The 20,335-nt window shown below is 35.3% G+C and overlaps 1 protein-coding gene across 2 annotated transcripts in view; it reads right to left on the minus strand.

Moving 5' to 3' along the window:
* LOC149794015 (brother of CDO-like) overlaps positions 1 to 20,335 on the minus strand; it is a 251,172-nt gene that overhangs the window by 169,495 nt on the left and 61,342 nt on the right. For both annotated transcript variants that reach the window (XM_089967952.1, XM_089967955.1), the window contains exon 2: positions 10,903 to 10,950. The gene's annotated coding sequence lies outside the window, so the exon portion shown is untranslated. The remainder of the gene's footprint in view (positions 1 to 10,902; positions 10,951 to 20,335) is intronic.

Below are 20,335 nucleotides of genomic sequence, written 5' to 3' on the forward strand. Positions count from 1 at the left end.
CAACCTCCTCTGCCAGTGCTCTGATGAAGGTGCAGTGCCTCAAGACATGAAATGCCAACATCATAACCCTGTACAAGAACAAGGCTGACATAAGTGGCTGCAAAAACTACTGGGGCATATCCCTTCTTGGTATAATGGGTAAAGTCTTCGCATGTGTCAGTCTGAACAGACTGACAGAGTATGTCCAGAGTCACAGTGCATGTTCTGTGGAGAGAAGTCCACAATTGACATGATCTTCCTGGCCTTTATAGACCTCCCCAAGGTGTTCGATCTGATCCGCAGAGATGAACTCCTCACAATCCTGGCAAAGATTGGATGCCTTCCAAATCTACTAAGCATGATCAAGTCCTTCCATGATGACATGAAAGGCACAGTGCAGTACAATGGCTCAACGTCTGACCCTTTTGACATCTGCAGCAGAGCAAAACAGGGATGTGTCCCTGCCCCTACACTTTTTTGCATCTTCTTCACTGTCCTGCTCAAGCACGCCTTTAGGACATCCACAGAAGGGATCTACCTACACACATTATCAGACAGCAGACTGTTCAACCTGGCACAACTGAAGCCAAAGAGCAAAGTGCGAGAAGCAACCATCGTGGACATGCTCTTCGTAGACGATGCTGCTCTAGCCATACACAGAAGCTGAGCTACATGCCTGATGGACTGCTTTTCTACGGCATGCAATGAGTTTGGGTTGACCATCAGCCTAAAGAAAACAAACATGATGGCTCAGGACACAGACCCCCCAAGCATCATCTTCAACAAATATGAACTTGAGGTAGTCTGTCAGTTCACGTATATTGACTCTACCATCACCAACAACCTCTCACTCAATGCTAAGCTCAACAAGTGAATTGGAAAGGCATCAACAACTGTCTCCAGGTCATCGCTGAGAGTGTGGAACAACAGCATGCTGACCCTGAACAATAAGATCTCCATATACCAAGCCTGTTTGCTAAGCACTCTCATGTACGCCAGTGAAACCTGGACTCTGTATGCCTCACAAGAGAAAGGACAGTGACTTTCACATGTGATGCCTCTGATGCATACTTGGGATCATCTGGAGCAATCAAGTAACAAACAATGAGGTGCTTGAATGTGCCAAGATTCCCAGCATGGTCACACTCCCACACCAATGTTGCATCAGATGACTGGGCCATATACGGCGGATGGATGATGGATGGATCCCCAAAGACCTTCGTTATTTGAAAAGACCTTCGTTATTTGAAACTTGCCTTTGGCAAAAGGTCAATCAGATGGCCACATTTCCACTTCAAGGATGTCTGCAAGTGTGACATGAAAGCCCTTGACATCAATGTCTACACCTGGGAAGAGCTTGCTCTAGACAGGTCCAGCTGGCAACATGTTCTGATCACTGGTCTGAAAGCCAGCAAGGACAAGCTATGCTTGCTAGCCGACGAAAAGTGATCTCAGAGGAAGAAGAAGCAACTCCAACCCACATAGACTCAACCTGGCACAACTGAAGGCAAAGACTCAACCTTCAAGTGCAGTAAGTGCAGCAAGGACAGACACTCCCATTTCAGTCTCCATAGCCACAGCAGATGCTGAACAACCACAAACCGGGACTTGTCTCAACAGCGCACTTCTCTCAAGACTAATGGATGCCAACTACTGTATTATTAACCTAATCTCATTCAGTTTAGGGAGGATGTGTTGAATGTTTAGGTTGATTACTTGCAGACCTCTTTTGAGGAGGCCAAAGACATGACAATTTTGATCAGAGGATTGATTTTCAGACATGGAAGTATGCAATGTATTGTTTTTAGACTTGACAGATTTCTTTTCATCACCTTGATTATTTACATAAACACATGAAGAAGATAACATAAAATATCCAACTGTTGTACCATGATCACTAGTCCATGTTTCCTCTGACCCTTGTCTTTTTGATAAGGAATGGACTCTGGCCTTACACCCCAACATAAATGTCCAAATATCAAAAATGGGGTGGCAAGGGTCTGAGTAAACTTGGACTACATGACCACATGTAGTGGACACATGAGAATGTTCAATATGAGACTGATTTACATACCTTCAAGAAGACATTGATATATTAGACACTTAAGGAGCCTCAGAGGGAGAAGTAGTTGTTGTTGTTGTAGGGTTTAATGCCATTTTTCAGCACATGATAGGCTATACATGGCGACAAGTATTAATGGTGGAGGAAGAACCCGGGAAAACCCTGCAAAGAACCACCGACCCACGAGAAGCTACTGGCAAGCTTTCTTACATACCCACATTGGCTGAATCCGAGACTCAAACTCACGCAGACAGAGGTGAGATGGCAGTGATTTGTAATGGAGAGTGCTTTAGACCACTCGGCCACTCTGGGCCCCGAGGGAAAAGTAACTTGAACAGTATCACATAGTTGTTTACACGTTAACAAGTGGCACTTTGTATACAAATCAGATAGTGCTTGAAACCTGTTTATAGAACTATAATTATTACATTGAAAAGCAGACAAATATTCTAATGCATTTTGTTGTTGGATATGTTTTGCATAGGCCTGTATATCAATGCTTTCAACTTATTGGTATGAGCACAACTTTTGCTTTTGTCCTAGTTCATTACAAACATGGGAACAAATCTGTTTTCCAGGCAGACACCACTGTGTTACATGACCATGCTCTCCACAATACAAGCAGATTAGAGATTGGATATGTTGAAAATAAAATTAATTTTTACAGAAAAGCTATAAAATGATAATCATTCCCAAAGCAATTATTATATTATTATTCAATAACTTACCGCCCACTTAACAATTTTGGATGTCAATCCCTATTTTAATTTTTCAGAGGTACCTCAGTTACACCCTGGCTTACTGCATAGTCCATATTTTTGGATCCCATTGTGCACTGAGTTATCATGGGAAATGTATTATAAGTATGGGTGTGCATATATATATATCCTTCATCACAAAAGTGTTTATGGAAGCAATCAAAGTAGTGTTGTATTGTTGTGGTGAGGCTGCCTTATACAATACATGTTATTTGTTAGAAGGTTCCTGCATCCTTTAGCAAATATTTCAGTGTCTTTTCTAAATTGTATAGTTGGATGAAATTTGTTTTTTCAAGGTTCAAATTGTTGCAACATACATGTGTATTAAAGTCAATAAAATCAGATGTGCAACACTTTGGCTTAATGAGCTCTAGTTCTAGTTTTAGAACCTGCAATTCCAAACTTATGGAGGTCAAAGACTTTATTCCAGATGTGTAATCCATGTATCTTTGTTATTTTAATTCAAGTGGCAGTGCAATCACCTCTTCCACCAAGTCCAATACTCAAACAGACACATCTCTCAATAAATGTGATTGTGTATTTTCATGCACAACATGTATTGCAAATGGTTTAGACTTTTCAAGAGATCAAACATCCTTTACATGCTTTCACTTGTTGGAAGACATTTCTAGACAAGGCTAGAATATAAATAAAAAGCTTCATTCTGCATGCATTCTGGATCAACTGCATGAGTAGATTCAAGTGTATGAGGTTCCCTCTGTGTAGTTAGGCTTTTTCCTAACCATCTTTGTCGAGTCAAATATGGAAACCTGGATCTGAACAGAACCCAGAGAAGCCAATATGCAGACTAAACCACAATTATCGTATTTTTGCTACTGTTCCACAGATCTATACATTAAGTGGTTTCTGTGCCATCTTGCAAAAACTATTCTTGGGAGAGATGAACTGATGAAAATACAGATAGGGCCAAGTCAAGATACCCTCCAAGCAATCATAAAAATGAGGTGCACAACTGAGGTGCAAAATTGTTAGAACCTAATGGATATTAAAGAAAAAATCTCAATGCACTTGTGAGACAATGAACAGGAAATCAACAAAACAGTGATCAGTGTAGGCCAGAGTGAAATTTGTTCTACTGGTGCAATGGAAAAATCTTACGACAAACGCTTCCAAAAAACTGATCAAGACTTCTCTGGAGTATTCCACATTTTTAAAAGTTGATTAATTTACTTGAATTATCAATAGAATGCTCAGACTTTAGCAATGGTGGGGGGGAGAGAAGAGACAATTTGCACATTTATGGATGATGCTTAGCTTCCATCTTTACTCAAATAATGACCTTCATATTTCCCTAATTCATTGATGAGAGGTCATCATTACTCTTCAAAACCTTTGGCACATCATATGTATATACAATATCCTCATACTGATTATAAAATCCAGATTATTGGTATGAGTTTCCATGCATTCAAGCAGAATTTGTGTTTCCTTTAAGACTCCTCTTTTTTAATTGCATGCAATTTGTCCCTTCATTTGAAGTACTGCCAAAATGTCATTCTGCATCACTTTGAATTTTGATAACAACATGTGCCCATGAGGATGAAATTACTGCTTGTTTCACCAGTGACCAAGGACCCTGCTAGAACCTCTTCCAGGTTATCTGTAAGGCATTTCTTCATTTCCTATGTGACCACATTATCTCAAACTAGCATGGAGGTGATAGGTGCATTTACATTACACAATCTAGAAAATTTCTTCTTGAAATATGGTCTGATAATGTACCCATGTCTAATATGTTATACTAAACCTGACCCAATAGAGAATCAGCATCCAAGATGGAGGGAGGGTTGAGTAAATTAGGGCCAATTCACCACAGCTTTGGGGGATTCTGTATTCCTGATTAATTTTGTCAGCTGCACAATGGGAGAAACAAGTATCCTGGTCATTTAATTTTTAAAGTTATCACTTGTCTTTACATTGATGGTCAGAGTTGCTTAGTTCCATAGTAGGACCGTTATTGTGACATTGGCCATTAGGACAAATCTTTTCTTCACAGATCGCTGCAGGTTTATGTCCGTATGATTATCTAAAGCTCAGTTCACATTAGGCTGATTGTCCAAACCATCTCCAAAAATACTTTCAATACACTGCTCTCCCATTTAGCACACCCCGATTAAACCAGAATTATTGTATTTGATATGTGAGAAAGCTTGCCGATAGCTTCTCGTAGGTCGGTGGTTCTTTCTGGGGATTTCCCGGGTTCTTCTTCCACCATTAATACTGGCCGCTATGTATAGCCTATCTTGTGCTGAAAAATGGTGTTAAACCCTATAACAACAACAACATTATTGTATTTGCACAATCTCCTGTTTGTTTGTGCACCTTCCGATTTTAAAAATAAAAAGCATCAAGGATATAAAAAATACACAAAACTTAGTCAATTCATTCATTGATTTATAATTTCTAACCTGATTGTCACCATGAGGACATTAATACTGAGAGAACTTATTCCTGCTTCAAACTAAACAGAAACACTCAATGCAAACCAGCACACAGACTGCTTCTTATCCTTTACTGGTTTCTGGAATACTCTATTTCAGTAAAAACTGTGTTGTCTTCATCCAATATATGCATTGTCAAGTTTTAATATTTCCAAAACAAAATTAACAACTAAAATGGAGGAACTACTGTATACATGTGTAACTCTAAAATGTTTGAAATTACTGAGATTATTAATGATGTTGAATTACATCACATCTGTTGCTTGAAAACATAGACACACCATTGCAAATATGGCAACCATATTACTAAAAACATTCCCATCTAATTCCAAATGCCAAAAGTGTTTCCATGGCAACAATCAGGTTAGAAATTATTAACTGAAATGACTAAGTTTTGTGCAATTTTTATATCCTTGATGACATATATCTTTATTCAAACAAATGGGAATATGTGCAAATACTGCAGCTTACAACATGGAGGCAGGTGTTAGTCATTTTTTCCTATAGAAAAGGAAAAATATTGGCCCATATTTGCTGAACATTAAAACATTGCCATCAAAATTTGAGAATGAAAGCTCTATATATTGTTTCTCAAAATATTCTCTTTAACAAAAATATTTTTACAATAAATAATATTACCCCAGTAAATACTAACCAATGAAAATGTTGGAAATGCTTACTGTCTGCATCACTTTAAGAAATAAGTATCATTTAAAGAAATCTTGTCAAGTAAAACTCATGTCTTCATTTAATTTTTCATTTACTTTAAATTTATCATCATAAATGTGATCTGCCTTTCTTATTCAAATGTTAAAAAGGTCAGTGGACTGTCATGACAATGCCCAAGGTCAGTGGACTGTCATGATGATGCCCAAGGTCAGTGGACTGTCATGACAATGCCCATAAGCACTTTCATGAGAAACTAATTAAGTTTTTACTCAGTGGCTAAGTTAGATTTGTTTTGACAACTGTTGAAAACTTAATTGTCCATTGGAACCAAGACATGAGCTAATTAACATACCAAGCTGATTATAATATCTGAAAAGTGTGCACCAACACCACAGTAACATCTATGTGCAGAGTCAGTCTAATTTTTTGGGGTCAAAATCATGCAATACAGACAACTAAAGTTTTGGGACTTTGGCTAGTATGGATTATACTTCAAAATGGGAAGTGATGAATTTGTTAATAACTTGCACGTTCTAATTTATTGCTCCAATTTTTGTCCTTCCTCTTAATTCTGAGCTGATTCTTTTTCTCTATCCAGATATAGTTTCTTGGAACCCTGCAACTGCCATGTGCCAACTGTTGTTACTAGTACAAAAAATATATTGTTGAACACCATCATTGTCACAGGCTGCTGATGAAGATGTATTTGGTAATATCTAAAATCGCAGTGATTAGGAATTAACAGGTGCACACATATTGATGGGGTTGACTCCAGCAGTCTTTGAATACAATCTTGGCATGAAGCTTTAATTTGATATTTGCCAACAATGGATAACATATAAGGCAATGGAATTTCATAAACACAAAATATGCAATAAAAAGAAGAAAAGAGAATGATTTTTAATTAAGTCTCTTAGAATAAAGTAAAATATTTACTGACATTTTTTCTTCATAAAATTAAAATTGTTTTGCTCTGTAACTCATTGCCGAATAAGACTTATCTTAAACATTTCCAGTTCTAATTTTGGAGTATTCACTTTTTGTATTCATATTGCTTTATGATGAAAGGACAAGAAGACACTGGCCAAAGAAATATTGAATTAAATAGGTCACAGTGATGGAACTGTTGGAGAAAGTCCTGCACTTATATATTCTTCCTTAACAATTATAAATCCATCATTCTTCTTTAATAATTATGAAGACTGGCAAAAGCAATTTTAAATTAAATAGGTCACAGTGATGGATCTGTAGGAGACATTCCTGTACTTGTATATTCTTCCTTAACAATTTTAAACCCATCATTCATCTTTAATAATTATAAAGACTGGCAAAAGCAATTTTAAATTAATTAGGTCACAGTGATGGATCTGTAGGAGACATTCCTGCACTTGTATATACTTCCTTAACAATTATAAACCCATCATATCCACCTAAAATATTCTTTGATTGTTCATTGCTGGAATGCTATAGCATGTAATAAAGCAGCCAAAGATTTCAAATTTAAATTCTCTCCTATTTTCTCAAAAGAAAGGGAAGGGCAGAGTAGGGAGGTAAATTAATCAATGAACAGTGGACTTGCTACTATTGTACTTGTGGGCAGCTGATACAGATGTCCATCTGATGTCCATCTCACAACCTATACATCAAGTTGGTGCTGACATGCAGTTGCCTGGTGAACTATTAACCATCAACATATGACTGCCTTACACTTCCTTCAACCTTTAAATTCTTCCATCCTTTTGAGTGCCAGTGCTCTTGAGTGCCAGAAGTTTTTTTTTGCTACACTCATTTAAAAAAGACAACTGACTTGCAATATAACCTAAGTTCTGTATGTTTCCTTTTGTTTCTTGATTGCAAAGACAATGATACTGGTGCAAAATAATACATCCTGCTCAAAACACCTCTTGTTTCTTCTGTTCTTTTAATTCCATGTGAAACTATAAACATAGCATTTCTACAAGAGTGGTGTGTCTAGCTATCAGAATTGTAATGATATGATTACTATGAACAAAGTAGAAAACTTGTAGAATTATCAATGGATTTGCCAAACTGTTTGAAACAGCTTCCCCAAAAAGTGGTCATAATTATCAATGTCCAGCTTGATTAACTGATTTCAAAGCAACCTGCCATCATAAATTTCTCTTTGCCTCAACCTGTAGTTTATCTTTTTTATTCTAGACCAATAGGCTTTCTGGACAGCTTAATAATAATAATAATAATAATAATAATAATAATAATAATATCCCACCTATAGCACAATACTAGTCTAAATCATAATATATCTTTCATTGCAAACTGAACATAGCATGCAATAGAAATACACTCTAAACTATTCCAAAGATCTCTCTACTGAAAATAATTGCATTGCATCTTACACATCTTAGAGAAAGATAACATGCTCAGGCTTTAAAAAAAGTCTGATGAAACTCCCAGTAATGCAGACTTTCACATCATCAGTTACCCAATCTTTGGACATTAAAAATTAATTACTTTTATCACTGTTCATCACTGTTCATATAATATGTGTACAAACGAAAACGATTATTTTTCCCAAATACCCTGCCTTATTGTGTACTGATTTACTTATATATTCAATGCCACACAAAAGTGGACTAGCTAAACCAGTCTGCATTATAGCCTTGCTTGCAAGTAATGAACACTGACTCACTAATGATTTGGCTGCATTCTTTTACAAGTAAAGAATACTGGCTGCAATTCTGGTTTTGTTTTCTTTTTGTTCATATAGATGTACTGCCATTGAAAATAAGGGTTCATAAATGACTAGAAGTTCCAACTAAATCAAAACAATGTCAACAGCAACAAAAAAAACTATTGGCCTTGGTTCTGAAAATCTGATGTCCTCTACAAAAGAAATGAAGTAAAATCTGATTCATAATGCGGTTTGAAAGTAAAAATATTTTGGCCCTCTTTACTTGACAACTCAAAATTATTTAGATACAACCATTTGATGATCCTTCAATAAAATATAAATCTTCAAATCTGACCACCATGTTATCCACTGGTCGCTGAACCTCTCAGCCAGGAGAAAGTTTGAAAAGTTGGAAATGTTGGATGGACTTGGGCTAGTTCATTTAAACTAAATTCTTTTGTGAACATTGCAAATATACTACAATACAGAACAGTCTTAAAAAGTAAAAATATCTTTGTTAATGAAATGCTTTGGTAGACAATTTATTTCTTCAAAATTGTAACTTTTGATAGTCTCTTTATATTTATTCACAGTTTGTTACATGTCTATTTACCTACAGTTAATTGTCTATTTATTTATTTTCTTCCATGTCTATTTATTTGTAATTTGTTACATGTCTATGGTTCATTACATGTCCATTTACAGCCTGTAGCATGTCTATTTACAGTTTTGTTACATTTCTATTTATTGCTTGTCACATGTCTATTTATAGTATGTTACATGTCTATTTATTGACAGTTACATGTCTATAGACACAAATTTTGGGGACATAATCATATTTTCCTTTGATGTTCAGATATTGTTGTAAAAGATTTTTTTTACATACACATGTTGTTAGACATAACATACCTGTACAGTGATAAGAAGATAAACAGGCAAGTGCAACTTTCAGAAAAAAGGCAGAGAATAGCATGCTTGTAATCAGTAAAATCCATGACAAATTACATGTATGATCCAAATTGTTACAAATTTTCAGGACCATGGCTCACTATTCCTTCCCTCATCTGAGGATAAGATGAAATTTCAACGACAGGGGCATGAGCAAATCAAGTCATCACTCATCTGAGGATAAAATGAAATTTCAATGACAGGGGCATGAGCAGATCAGTTCATCACTCATCTGTGGATAAAATGAAATTTCAATGACCGGCATGAGCAGATCAAGTCATCACTCATCTGAGGATAAAATTAAATTTCAATGACAGGGGCATGAGCAGATCAAGTCATCACTCATCTGAGGATAAAATGAAATTTCAATGACAGGGGCATGAGCAGATCAAGTCATCACTCATCTGAGGATAAAATTAAATTTCAATGACAGGGGCATGAGCAGATCAAGTCATCACTTGTTCTTGTTACATTCTTTATGTGGACAAGAAATTGCATAATAAACATGATCTAAATGATGTAACTTAAGACATTTTATTTCTCTTTAATTTGCATCCCCAATTTAACTGTCAAAATAAATGAACAACCAGGACTTTTTTTATTTCTCTTCCCATAATGTGCTCTAGATTACCACACTGTTGCTAAGTTATGATCAGGAAATACTGAATAATACAATAATTTCTTAGAGGCATAGTAAAACAATGCATGGTCACCACTTTCTGTCACTCTTACCACAGAAGAAATTTAAATACTGGTAACATTTATCAAAGATGTTTCATTTTCCTTCACTCAAAAAGTGACATTTGCTGCTGATAATTTACCACAATCACTTTTTTTCCAACACAGATTTTTATTTACATAGATACTTCCCAACGACATCATCAGGTACCATATCTGTGGTAAGCGGTCAGATTTACCATTGACTTTATATGGTGTTTGGAAGTTGAATTAAATTCATTGAATATATAAAAAAAACTTTTACAAAAATTACACACATGAACAGAATGCAAATCAAGCTTGCCATTGGTATCTATATTTGTGACTTTGCTTCAATCTGTCTTGTTAAAAACGGTAAATTTTGGTGATCCCATATAGGAGAAACTGCCAGGTTGCCCATCATCCAGGTAAAATTGTCAGAATATTGTCTGCAAGTGACCTTATTGGGAAGCATCTATAAGCCAAAAATGATATTGTCTGAAATCTCTTCATCTTGTCTAAAAGAAGCCTATAATTGTATGTTCTTTAAATCCTAAATTGGTCCATTTACAACCCCTATCTGAATAATACATGTATTTGGAATACCACTTACCTTTGCTGCTACAACTCTTCTAATATAAATGTAACTCACAACAAGGGGACAAAAAATCAACTTACCCTTCCTAGGATATGCACTTCAGTATTCTGTCTTAATGTGTATAAAATCTGAAAGAAAAAAATATTATTAATGTTTTAATATTAATTTGCAAAGCTTGTTTTGAATGAATTTAGAAGGTTTAATGCTTGTATTTTGTACGTTTTGTGAAGCCTACAAACAGCTCTCCTGGTAGAGTTGAGGATATTCATTCTCTCTCCTCAAATATTTACCACATCATCGCTTATGGCGAATGATGTCATATATCAAAATGGCAGAACATGTAAATATATCAGTATTGGTGAAGAGCAACTGCTATGAAATCTGGGACAAAAATTTAAAAGTTTGCTCAGAAAACATTTCCTTTGTTTTGAACAATAAATTGGGGAGATTGATGGATTGCTCTCCTGGAAACAATTTAAAGAGATCAACAGTGCACAAGAACAATCAAATTATTCTAAACACAAGCCCTGCAACTACTAATAAAAATACAATAAGGAATTTTTGGGGATCATTCAACAAATTAAATACCATCCAAAATTTAAATAATATTATTTTTATGGGAAACAAATTTGAGGTCTAAACAAAAACAGGCTATATTAAAGAACTTGAGAACATGAAATATGCTTTTTATACTAAAAAGAAATTTGGCCAGAAAAGATAAATATATTTATAACTATTAATTGTTTCAATATGTTAGCAAATTATCTTAAGACAGATATACAGATAAAGGCAAGAAAGTAAGAAGGATGGGAAGATGGATGGATGAAGGCAAATAATCGTCCCCTCTGAATCTTGCAGTTATGGCCCAGATTTGGAGAAAAGTAACAAGTGTCCCCATCTTCAAAAGTTAACTGACTGTCATATAATGTTAGTGCCAATGCAGTGGCTTATACTAGTTGGAAGATTCAAGGTTCTTCTTAAACCCTCATCAAATTCTTTCCTTAGTGATCAACTCCACCCTTGCAATTAAATGGTTTACCCCACCCCTAACATAGCCCCATATGTTGTTAAAACTGATGGGGTTTTAAAAACATATTTCATATATCCTGCTTAACTGGCTAACCATATGCATCTAGAAGACATTAATCTTTATTTTGTGAAGCAAGCTAGCAGCCCTATTCTTGGATTTAGAATCCTGTCCCCACCCAACCCCTAAATAATTTCCCATTGCTTAATTTAGAATCCTGTCCCACCCCACCCCTAAATAATTTCATGTTGCTTGATTTAGAATCCTGTCCACACACCCCACCCCTAAATAATTTCATGTGGGGTGATTTTCCTCTGGAGAACAAATGGTGACTTCATCCTGCCTAATTGGTTAACAATAGCTATATCTGCAAGGGCCCTGTGTTGTTTATGACCCCAATCTCCTGGTGTGATGACCCACATGTAACAGAGCTTGTCTTGTAATTTTTTGATCATCCACAGGAAATGTTGCATTAATAACCCTTCCTGTGCTGAGCAAGATATTGTTGTAATATTGGAGAGGTAAACATTAAGAAATATGCACTGACCAGGATATGGTTGTAATATTGGAGAGGTAAATGATAAGGAAAGTGTTCAACATGTAGTAGTAAAAACAGCAATGTATATGCACATTGATTCATATCTGAATGAAAATGCTTCTGTCAGTGACCAGAGAAGACATACAGTTTAAGTTGGTATTAAAAATGCCTGCAGGGAAATGAATGAAGGGATTAGTCATACTTTAGGACACAATACTAGCCCAGACTATTATGAAAATATTCTGACATGGACGTGATTTAGTCTAAGATAGATGAATATAGATAGATAGGTCTGTCATTAATGATGTCATATTCACACTTGTTTAATTCAAGTGATACTCACGATGTGTATTAGCACGTAGTTCAGTAGACTATTTGCAACAAGTGGACGTCCATAAAAGAAAAGGTGACCATTGTAAACTTGCTTTCCTTAATCACACATGGGATTCTAAAATTTGTCTTTAAATTAAATATTTGCCAAATATGAAATGCTTTCATGAGAATCAATTATCATAAATTGCAGATAAATCACACGGAATCCAATCCCCTCCAAAGTACTATGTATGACTCGATTTTCTAAAGTACTTCTCTAATGTTTTGCTGAATTGGGCAGCTCACATTTCTGCCTGTGAATCACTTATCTGTCATAGCTGACCACAGTAAAAGATTACCTTGAACTCTAGTGAACAAAAATATACGAATATTATGATTAATGATGCTACGAAAGATCTGATAAATGAGGTATATATCTCATTTTGTAATAAGTAAAAAATTAAGAAAAGTGGACTTCTCATAAAATAATTACATATATTTTTCAAAGTCTCATTATAGAATATATTCTGTCTTTAATTGGAGTGATGTTATTATAAAAAGCACCCAAAAATATCTCTTTGCAACAATTATCTCAAAAGTAAATGGTACAACAGTCTACTACACTGACTCAAGTTATTAATAATGTCATGAAGACCTCAAAGATATTTATGAGCTCATTTACAGCAATGACTTCAACAGTTTATTTTCTGCCATAATTAGGTAAGAAAATCCTGGTACATTTAATCAGAGTCAGCCAGTAGATTTCATTAAATTGCAATTCCATGACACTCAAGATTACATTAGAAAATCCAGAAACCATACAAGATGTAGGGTGGAGTTACAAATTTAATTCTCTACTCCACACCATCACAAAATACAAATAGATGAAGATACTGTTAATTTGTCATCTGCACCTCGCTCCTACTCTGCCATTAAATGCAATACCACATCTCATTAATAACAAGCACAGTAAATGGAGAATTTAAAAATCAACATGCATGTAAAGGATTTAATAGCATATCAGCACAATACAGGCTATATATATATATATATATATATATATATATATATATATATATATATATATATATATATATATATATATATATATATATATATATATATATATATATACTAAGATAATGAATCTCAACAAATCTTTAGGAAGATATCCACCAGCAAATAAATGTGACATGCAGTACAAGAAGATAGAAGATAAAGGTAAAGACATTCAACTCTTTATACAGAAGGTACATAAAATAAAAGACACATGCAAATGTATAAAATTGCTTAAAATATTAGATACAAGTTTGGTATGTAAACATTATTCCCTCAAAAAGTTGAAGATTTTCTCGATGTATGTTATCATATAGCAACCAGCTAGTAATCAAATTCACATTAAAAAAAACTTGTCTCACAGAGTGAGAGTCAATATTCTGGGCAAGAATGTGCTCCAGAGTTACTGGGCACCAGCACTGGTATGCATTCTGGTCAAGGTTCATGCTTCCACAGTCTTGCACAAGTTGGGTATTGGTGTCTTATACATGATCAGCACCATGCCACCTCATTTGTGCAGTCTATTCTATAGTGGGGATCAGGCAACAAGAATAACAGGAACAGACCATAACCTGTTTAATATTCCTCTGTGTAAGAAGCACTAGTAGAGCACTGGAGATTATAGGTCAATGGGTCTCACTGACCTGGACCTTGTGTTGATGTATGCAGTCAGTATTCAAGTAAACTTAAAGAACAGAAACCATAACTTTGTATTGACTAACCATGACCATGACATCTTAACTTTGGACATATGACCATATAGGTTTCTTTATTACCCTAAATGCAAGTCATCCACAAGTTTGGTCAAGGGACATGCTCCAGAACAAAAGTTAATCTGCTTAAAGAACATTTTTATTTGAGTGGCAATGTCCCTGCCCTTGGACTTTCATCAATCAGCCACTTCTGTACCTCAAGTAAAAGCTATCCAAAATACCTTGCTCTAGTTGCTTGGTCTACAATTAAAGTTATTGTAAAAAAATTAACCTTTTTTTTTCCTTTCAGTCATTGATGTTGACCTGTGAGCTTCTGACCCAAGATCAAAGTGGAAGCCATTCTCAGAATTTGATCTATGTTATATGATGCAGAACTAATGCCACTATACAGAAGAAAAAAAATTTTCTTTCAGTTAGCGATCTTGACCAGTGACCTTAAGCCTCTTCCCTTAAATAGGCTTATTCCTCACCCAAAGTGCATGCCCGCTGCAAAGTTTGGTATAGATGGTTGAGAATCCAAGTTATCATACACTAAGAAAATGTGTAAGAAATGACTGGACAACATTGTAATATAATATATCATGTTCCACTTTGTAGCCTGCATACACAAAAATGAATAAAAATGAATGAAATAGAATTCTGCCAGCTAAATGTATGAACTAAAATGTTTCTATCAATACAGATCCTCCCACAATTTGTGTAAGTCTTGACCCTACCCAAACAAGCTATATTTCCATTTAAAAAAGAAGCACAAGTGGGTCTGATCATGCACATGAAAGATCCTGGCCAAACCAATTGAAGAAAAAAAAAATCTTAAATTAAAATTATTAAAAAAACGGCTTCCTGTCATGTGTAGGATTGGGTATCTGTAGCTCACTTCTGATACATTGCATGTATTGACAATGCACATTACTGCTATCCAGTCCAGTTTATAAGTAAATATTTGCTCCTTTTGCTGAAAAGAAATGAAATTACACTGATATGTTCCATTTACATTGAATATTGGAGCACACTTTTAAAGAACAAATATGGATTATTGTATCGGCATGTAGTTTCGATTTCTACCAGTTTTTCATAAAGGCCAGGCAGGTGAGCTAAAAATAGAATTACATGTACGTAGTGTTTTGTCTGGGATGACTCTTCTCTATATTTAATGAACATTCCCCAAAAATGATCAAGTGCACAACAATTGCATACAGCTGATTTTCCATGAATGTAATAAGACGTATAACATTTACTAATATATTAATAAAGCTTAACCCTGATCATGTAAGCGCTTAACGTCTAGATCAAGTACAAATTAGTGCTGATTTTGTAACTTTTGGAAATTATGCATCAGTGTTTTCAGTGATTATCTAGTTATTACATACATAATAGCACATGCCTGGGCCCCTGGTGTCTGAGTGGTCTAATGTGGTTTCCTTTACTGATCACTGTCATTTCACCTCTGTCCACATGGGTTCGAGTCTCGGGCTTGACCAATGTGGGTATGTGAGAAAGTTTGCTGGGCTTGGCTAAGGTGCATATGTGAGAAAGCTTGCCAGTAGCTTCCCATGGTTCAGTGGTTCTTACCCTGGGTTTTTTTCTTCTTCCAAAGTTCTACCTCCACCAGTTATAATGGCTACCATGTATTACCTATTGGGTTTGACATATGGTGTTAAACACACAGTAACTGCACAGGCTTAAGTTGAACAGTGGTGGACATACAGTATTCAGTGGTAATATCTCTCTTGTTCCATGCAGTTCTAATGCATACTATATAGTGACATTGTCATTAAACATGATGGTTGCCTCTGTGAAAATAAACAACTATAACTTACTTACCATATATACTCACATATAAGTTTAGTGCAACTGCAAAATATATGGACCCAGATCTTCCATCATATAATGCACCAGCAGATCTGGCTCTGTGCAGTTTGTTCGGAGTAATCAGTAGAACAAACAACAATGACTCTGATTGGCAGGTGCATTATGCTGCAGCAGATCAGGATCATTGTTGTTTGCAATTTGACTTGACTTAAAAGCAAGTATATATGGTTTCATACATTTCTTGGGATCTATTATACTGCTATCCTTTAAATCCACCATTATGAAAAATGACAATGGGGAGGGGGGAATTCCCCTCTGTGAAAACCTGGAGAAACCATTTTCTAATGAAGATGATAAGGAGCCAAAGAAATCTTAACCCACACTTCCACCCTGTGATTTTATAAGAACCTGGGTGAGGAACTTTATGATGATATTGCAAAGATTCAGTGTACATATAACTATTACAGGGTGGGGGCCCAGAGTGGCCGAGTGGTCTAAAGCGCTCACTGCCATCTCACCTCTGTCTGCGTGGGTTTGAGTCTAGGATTCGGCCAGTGTGGGTATGTGAGAAAGCTTGCCAGTAGCTTCTTGTGGGTTGGTGGTTTTTCCCAGGGTTTTCCCAGGTTCTTCCTCCACCATGAATACTGGCCACCATACATAGCCTATTGTGTGCTGAGAAATGGCATTAAACCCTACAACAACAACAACCATTACAGGGACTGACATTTTTGCATGGAATTAGAGTACACAATTTTTCCATAATGACAAATCATCTTCTTTGTATTTTTAACATCTTTTTGAACCTGGCTTATGGCAAAATTTAATATATTATTGGGTTTATTTTTAAACAATGACATGGTAGCAGAACAAAAATGATATATACTTCATTGTACTTCATGCCTGCTTATTTTTGAAAATAAATGTTATTAACCAAAGATTTATTTCATGGAACAATAACAGACTACACAAACACTGTGCCTGAAAATTGATCTAAATGCGAAAGTTAAATGAATAGACAGACACGGTAAAACTGCACACTCAAACTACATTCAAAGTGGGGCAAAAAAATTATTAACAACTTTATCTGCTGTCATTTTATATGGTGATGACTTAAACCTGAGTATGTTTTGAACATTAAAGCTGTGAAATAGCTCAAAATCTATACCTAAACCATGTGATTTTGAATAAAGCACCCTGGAGTGTGCAACATAATGCCCAAAAGTTGTCATGCATGTGGATATAGACACATATGCAAACCCAACATAAACTGAACACTCGCAATGCAGACTGTTAATGTGCCTTTTTATTTAATGAGTGATTAATACCGCTCATAATCTATTATTATCATAGTGTTATTGAAGCACTGATAAATACATTTTATTCCAGTGTCTTAATTTCTGACTATATGTATCAAGAAACTTGTGTCGACAAACATTGCCAGTTGTATGGTAATCTAAAGGAATAAAATAATGAACAATTAAAATATTTTACACAAAAATCTGACATTTGAGCCATCACGCCTATCTTTGGGTTCATCACCATGTCAAATAAATAAAGTAAATAAACATGTCCTGTACTTCAAATTTTAAAATCAAGCATACTGTACAGCAGTGCCCAACAATTATGTTTACACTCACTATGATTCTATAATTTCTTTTCCCAGGGAACTCTCCTCCTGTAGTGTTGCCAATGTGTACAGTGCCCAAGAACAGTTCCATCAGGAGAAGGCAACAACAAATATGGTATTTCACATGCACAATGTGTACCTCTACAAAGTGGCCTAATACAAACCTCTCTGTAGTTAGCAACTTAGGACATGAGAATTTATGATGTGATTTACTATATGTATATTATATCTATATATAAATGTACACTCCTAATATTTTCTTGACTCATAATGGAAGAAGCCTATTGAAATGTTTCTAAATATGACATTACTGAATGACAAAACTCTCAAATATCATGTCATTATTGTATGATATGGCTTTCAAATATCATAACATATTCAATTATTATGAAAACTAGTTCCTAATGTAGGCAAGCTGTGCAGGCCCCAAATGTTTGTTCCAGTTTGGTTACTGGGGTTTACTGTTCTTTAGTTTGGTCATTAGGGTTTCCTGTTCTTATTTTGGTTGTTGGTGGTTGCTATTCTTTTGAGGGTTATTAAGATTTACTATTTTTATTTTGGGTGTTAGGGTTTACCATTCTTTATTTTGCACAAGATGCAAGACATCACATTCTTAATGTTAAGTGTTATACATATGACCTTGACCTCATGGTAAAAGGGGTGATTGTGCCATACAATGAACTGCCTTAGCTCCACAGGACAGCTCTAGTATGAACATAATCCATGCAGGGAGTTCAGGAAATATGGGTCATTGGTTTTTATTTATGCACATATGTCTGTTTCTATTATTGTATCCATGTACATGTACATGTGTATGGTTTAATGGTACACCAGAACAACCACATCAATATAAACTGCCAATTAAAACTTAAGTTCCAAAGATGTAAACATCAAAACTGCAAACTTTTAACAAGAAAAAATAATTGAGTAAGGAACTGAGTTAAATAAAATGTCTTGTCTCTTGAAGTATAAACCAAATCCATCAAGGAGTTTTAAAAATATTGACCCAAAAAACCTTCCACAAACACAAAAGTGATTGGGTTTTTAAAAATACTTTTTACCAACTTTGACTCAACAAATATCTAAATGCAGTCCAATTATTAATCTTGTGTACCTGTTTTGAGCTTCAAAATGACAGAGGTAGAACACAGAAAGACCCCTTATATTGTAGTATTCCCTCTTCAAATGGTGAGAGAGGTTACAAGAAATATATTTGAAGAGTACAGAGACAAGCAATGGCAGTGCATCCAGTTGCAAAGATCAAGAAAAGCAAACAGTAACCAAAATTCGTCTGTCAAAAATATTTGCTTCAAGCATACAGGAGTCAGCATGAAAAATCTTCTGGACTTTTTACTACAGGCAGGGGTGAAAAAGCATATTGTTAGGAAGAAACATCCTAGCATAATTGCAACTGCATTAGTTGGTAAGTGAAACCAAGACCTCCATTGGTCAGAATGTAACCATGTGATCAGACTGAGCTGTATTTTTTATATATAAAACTGTAAGGAGAAGTCCTTTATGCCAACTTCTATTGAGTCACGTGGAAAGTAATCAATGTAAACATTGAAAAGGAAGGCACAGACACTGCACACCTTTAAAACAAAAATAATGTCAAGGGTGGTCCTTCTGAAGTTCTGAATAAAATGGTTTTGACAGAATCAAATATAAATCTCTGTATTTTTTTCTCCTCAAAAAATCACTTATTCTTGGTCTATATTTGACACATATCTGGATAAAAATGTTGCATGTAAGCTAGATTAAGGTCTGTTGTGTCACAAGTACTATAAATGTTGTGTCTGAAATGGCAGAATTCTTAAAACTTTTTTGTTCGCTAAATTTGCCATGTCACATAAATCTCAAAACAAACATGGTGACAGTGAACACATTGACCCATCACTATTCAACATGAAGTGGAGACCTTTTATCTAGCAGTTAAATTGAAGGAACTGAACATTAGCCACTTTCCAGTTGAACAGCTGGATAAACTCAAAATCTACCAAGAAAAAAATTGGGCCCACAACACTTTCTCACAAGCTGGATACAAATTTAATTAAAACTACAGGTAAATGGAAAGACTCACATTATAATACTTTGAACCCTAGTCCTACAATAGGATGTGGGGGTTGAGTTAGATCCCGACCCTCCTCCATTGTGCTATCAGGGTCAAAATATCTTGCTCTGTATGACTACTGGTCACCCATCACTATACCCATTTCTGAATAGTTAGCCTAACCAGGTAATTTATGGGAAAATATAATTAAAGAAATGAAAACTGGTTATTCATGAGTTTGAAAAATGAAGAATCAGCCAAATCATATTCAACCCATCTATGAAAGTATAAAATCTGAGTCATTTTATTTGTTCCACAAAACAACATATCCTGTGCTTTGAATATTGAACTTCTACTTGGAATACAAGTGCCCATTTA

This window comes from Sinohyriopsis cumingii, chromosome 8 (genome assembly GCF_028554795.1).
Source record: "Sinohyriopsis cumingii isolate HCF-2022 chromosome 8, ASM2855479v2, whole genome shotgun sequence".
NCBI lineage: Eukaryota > Metazoa > Mollusca > Bivalvia > Unionida > Unionidae > Sinohyriopsis > Sinohyriopsis cumingii.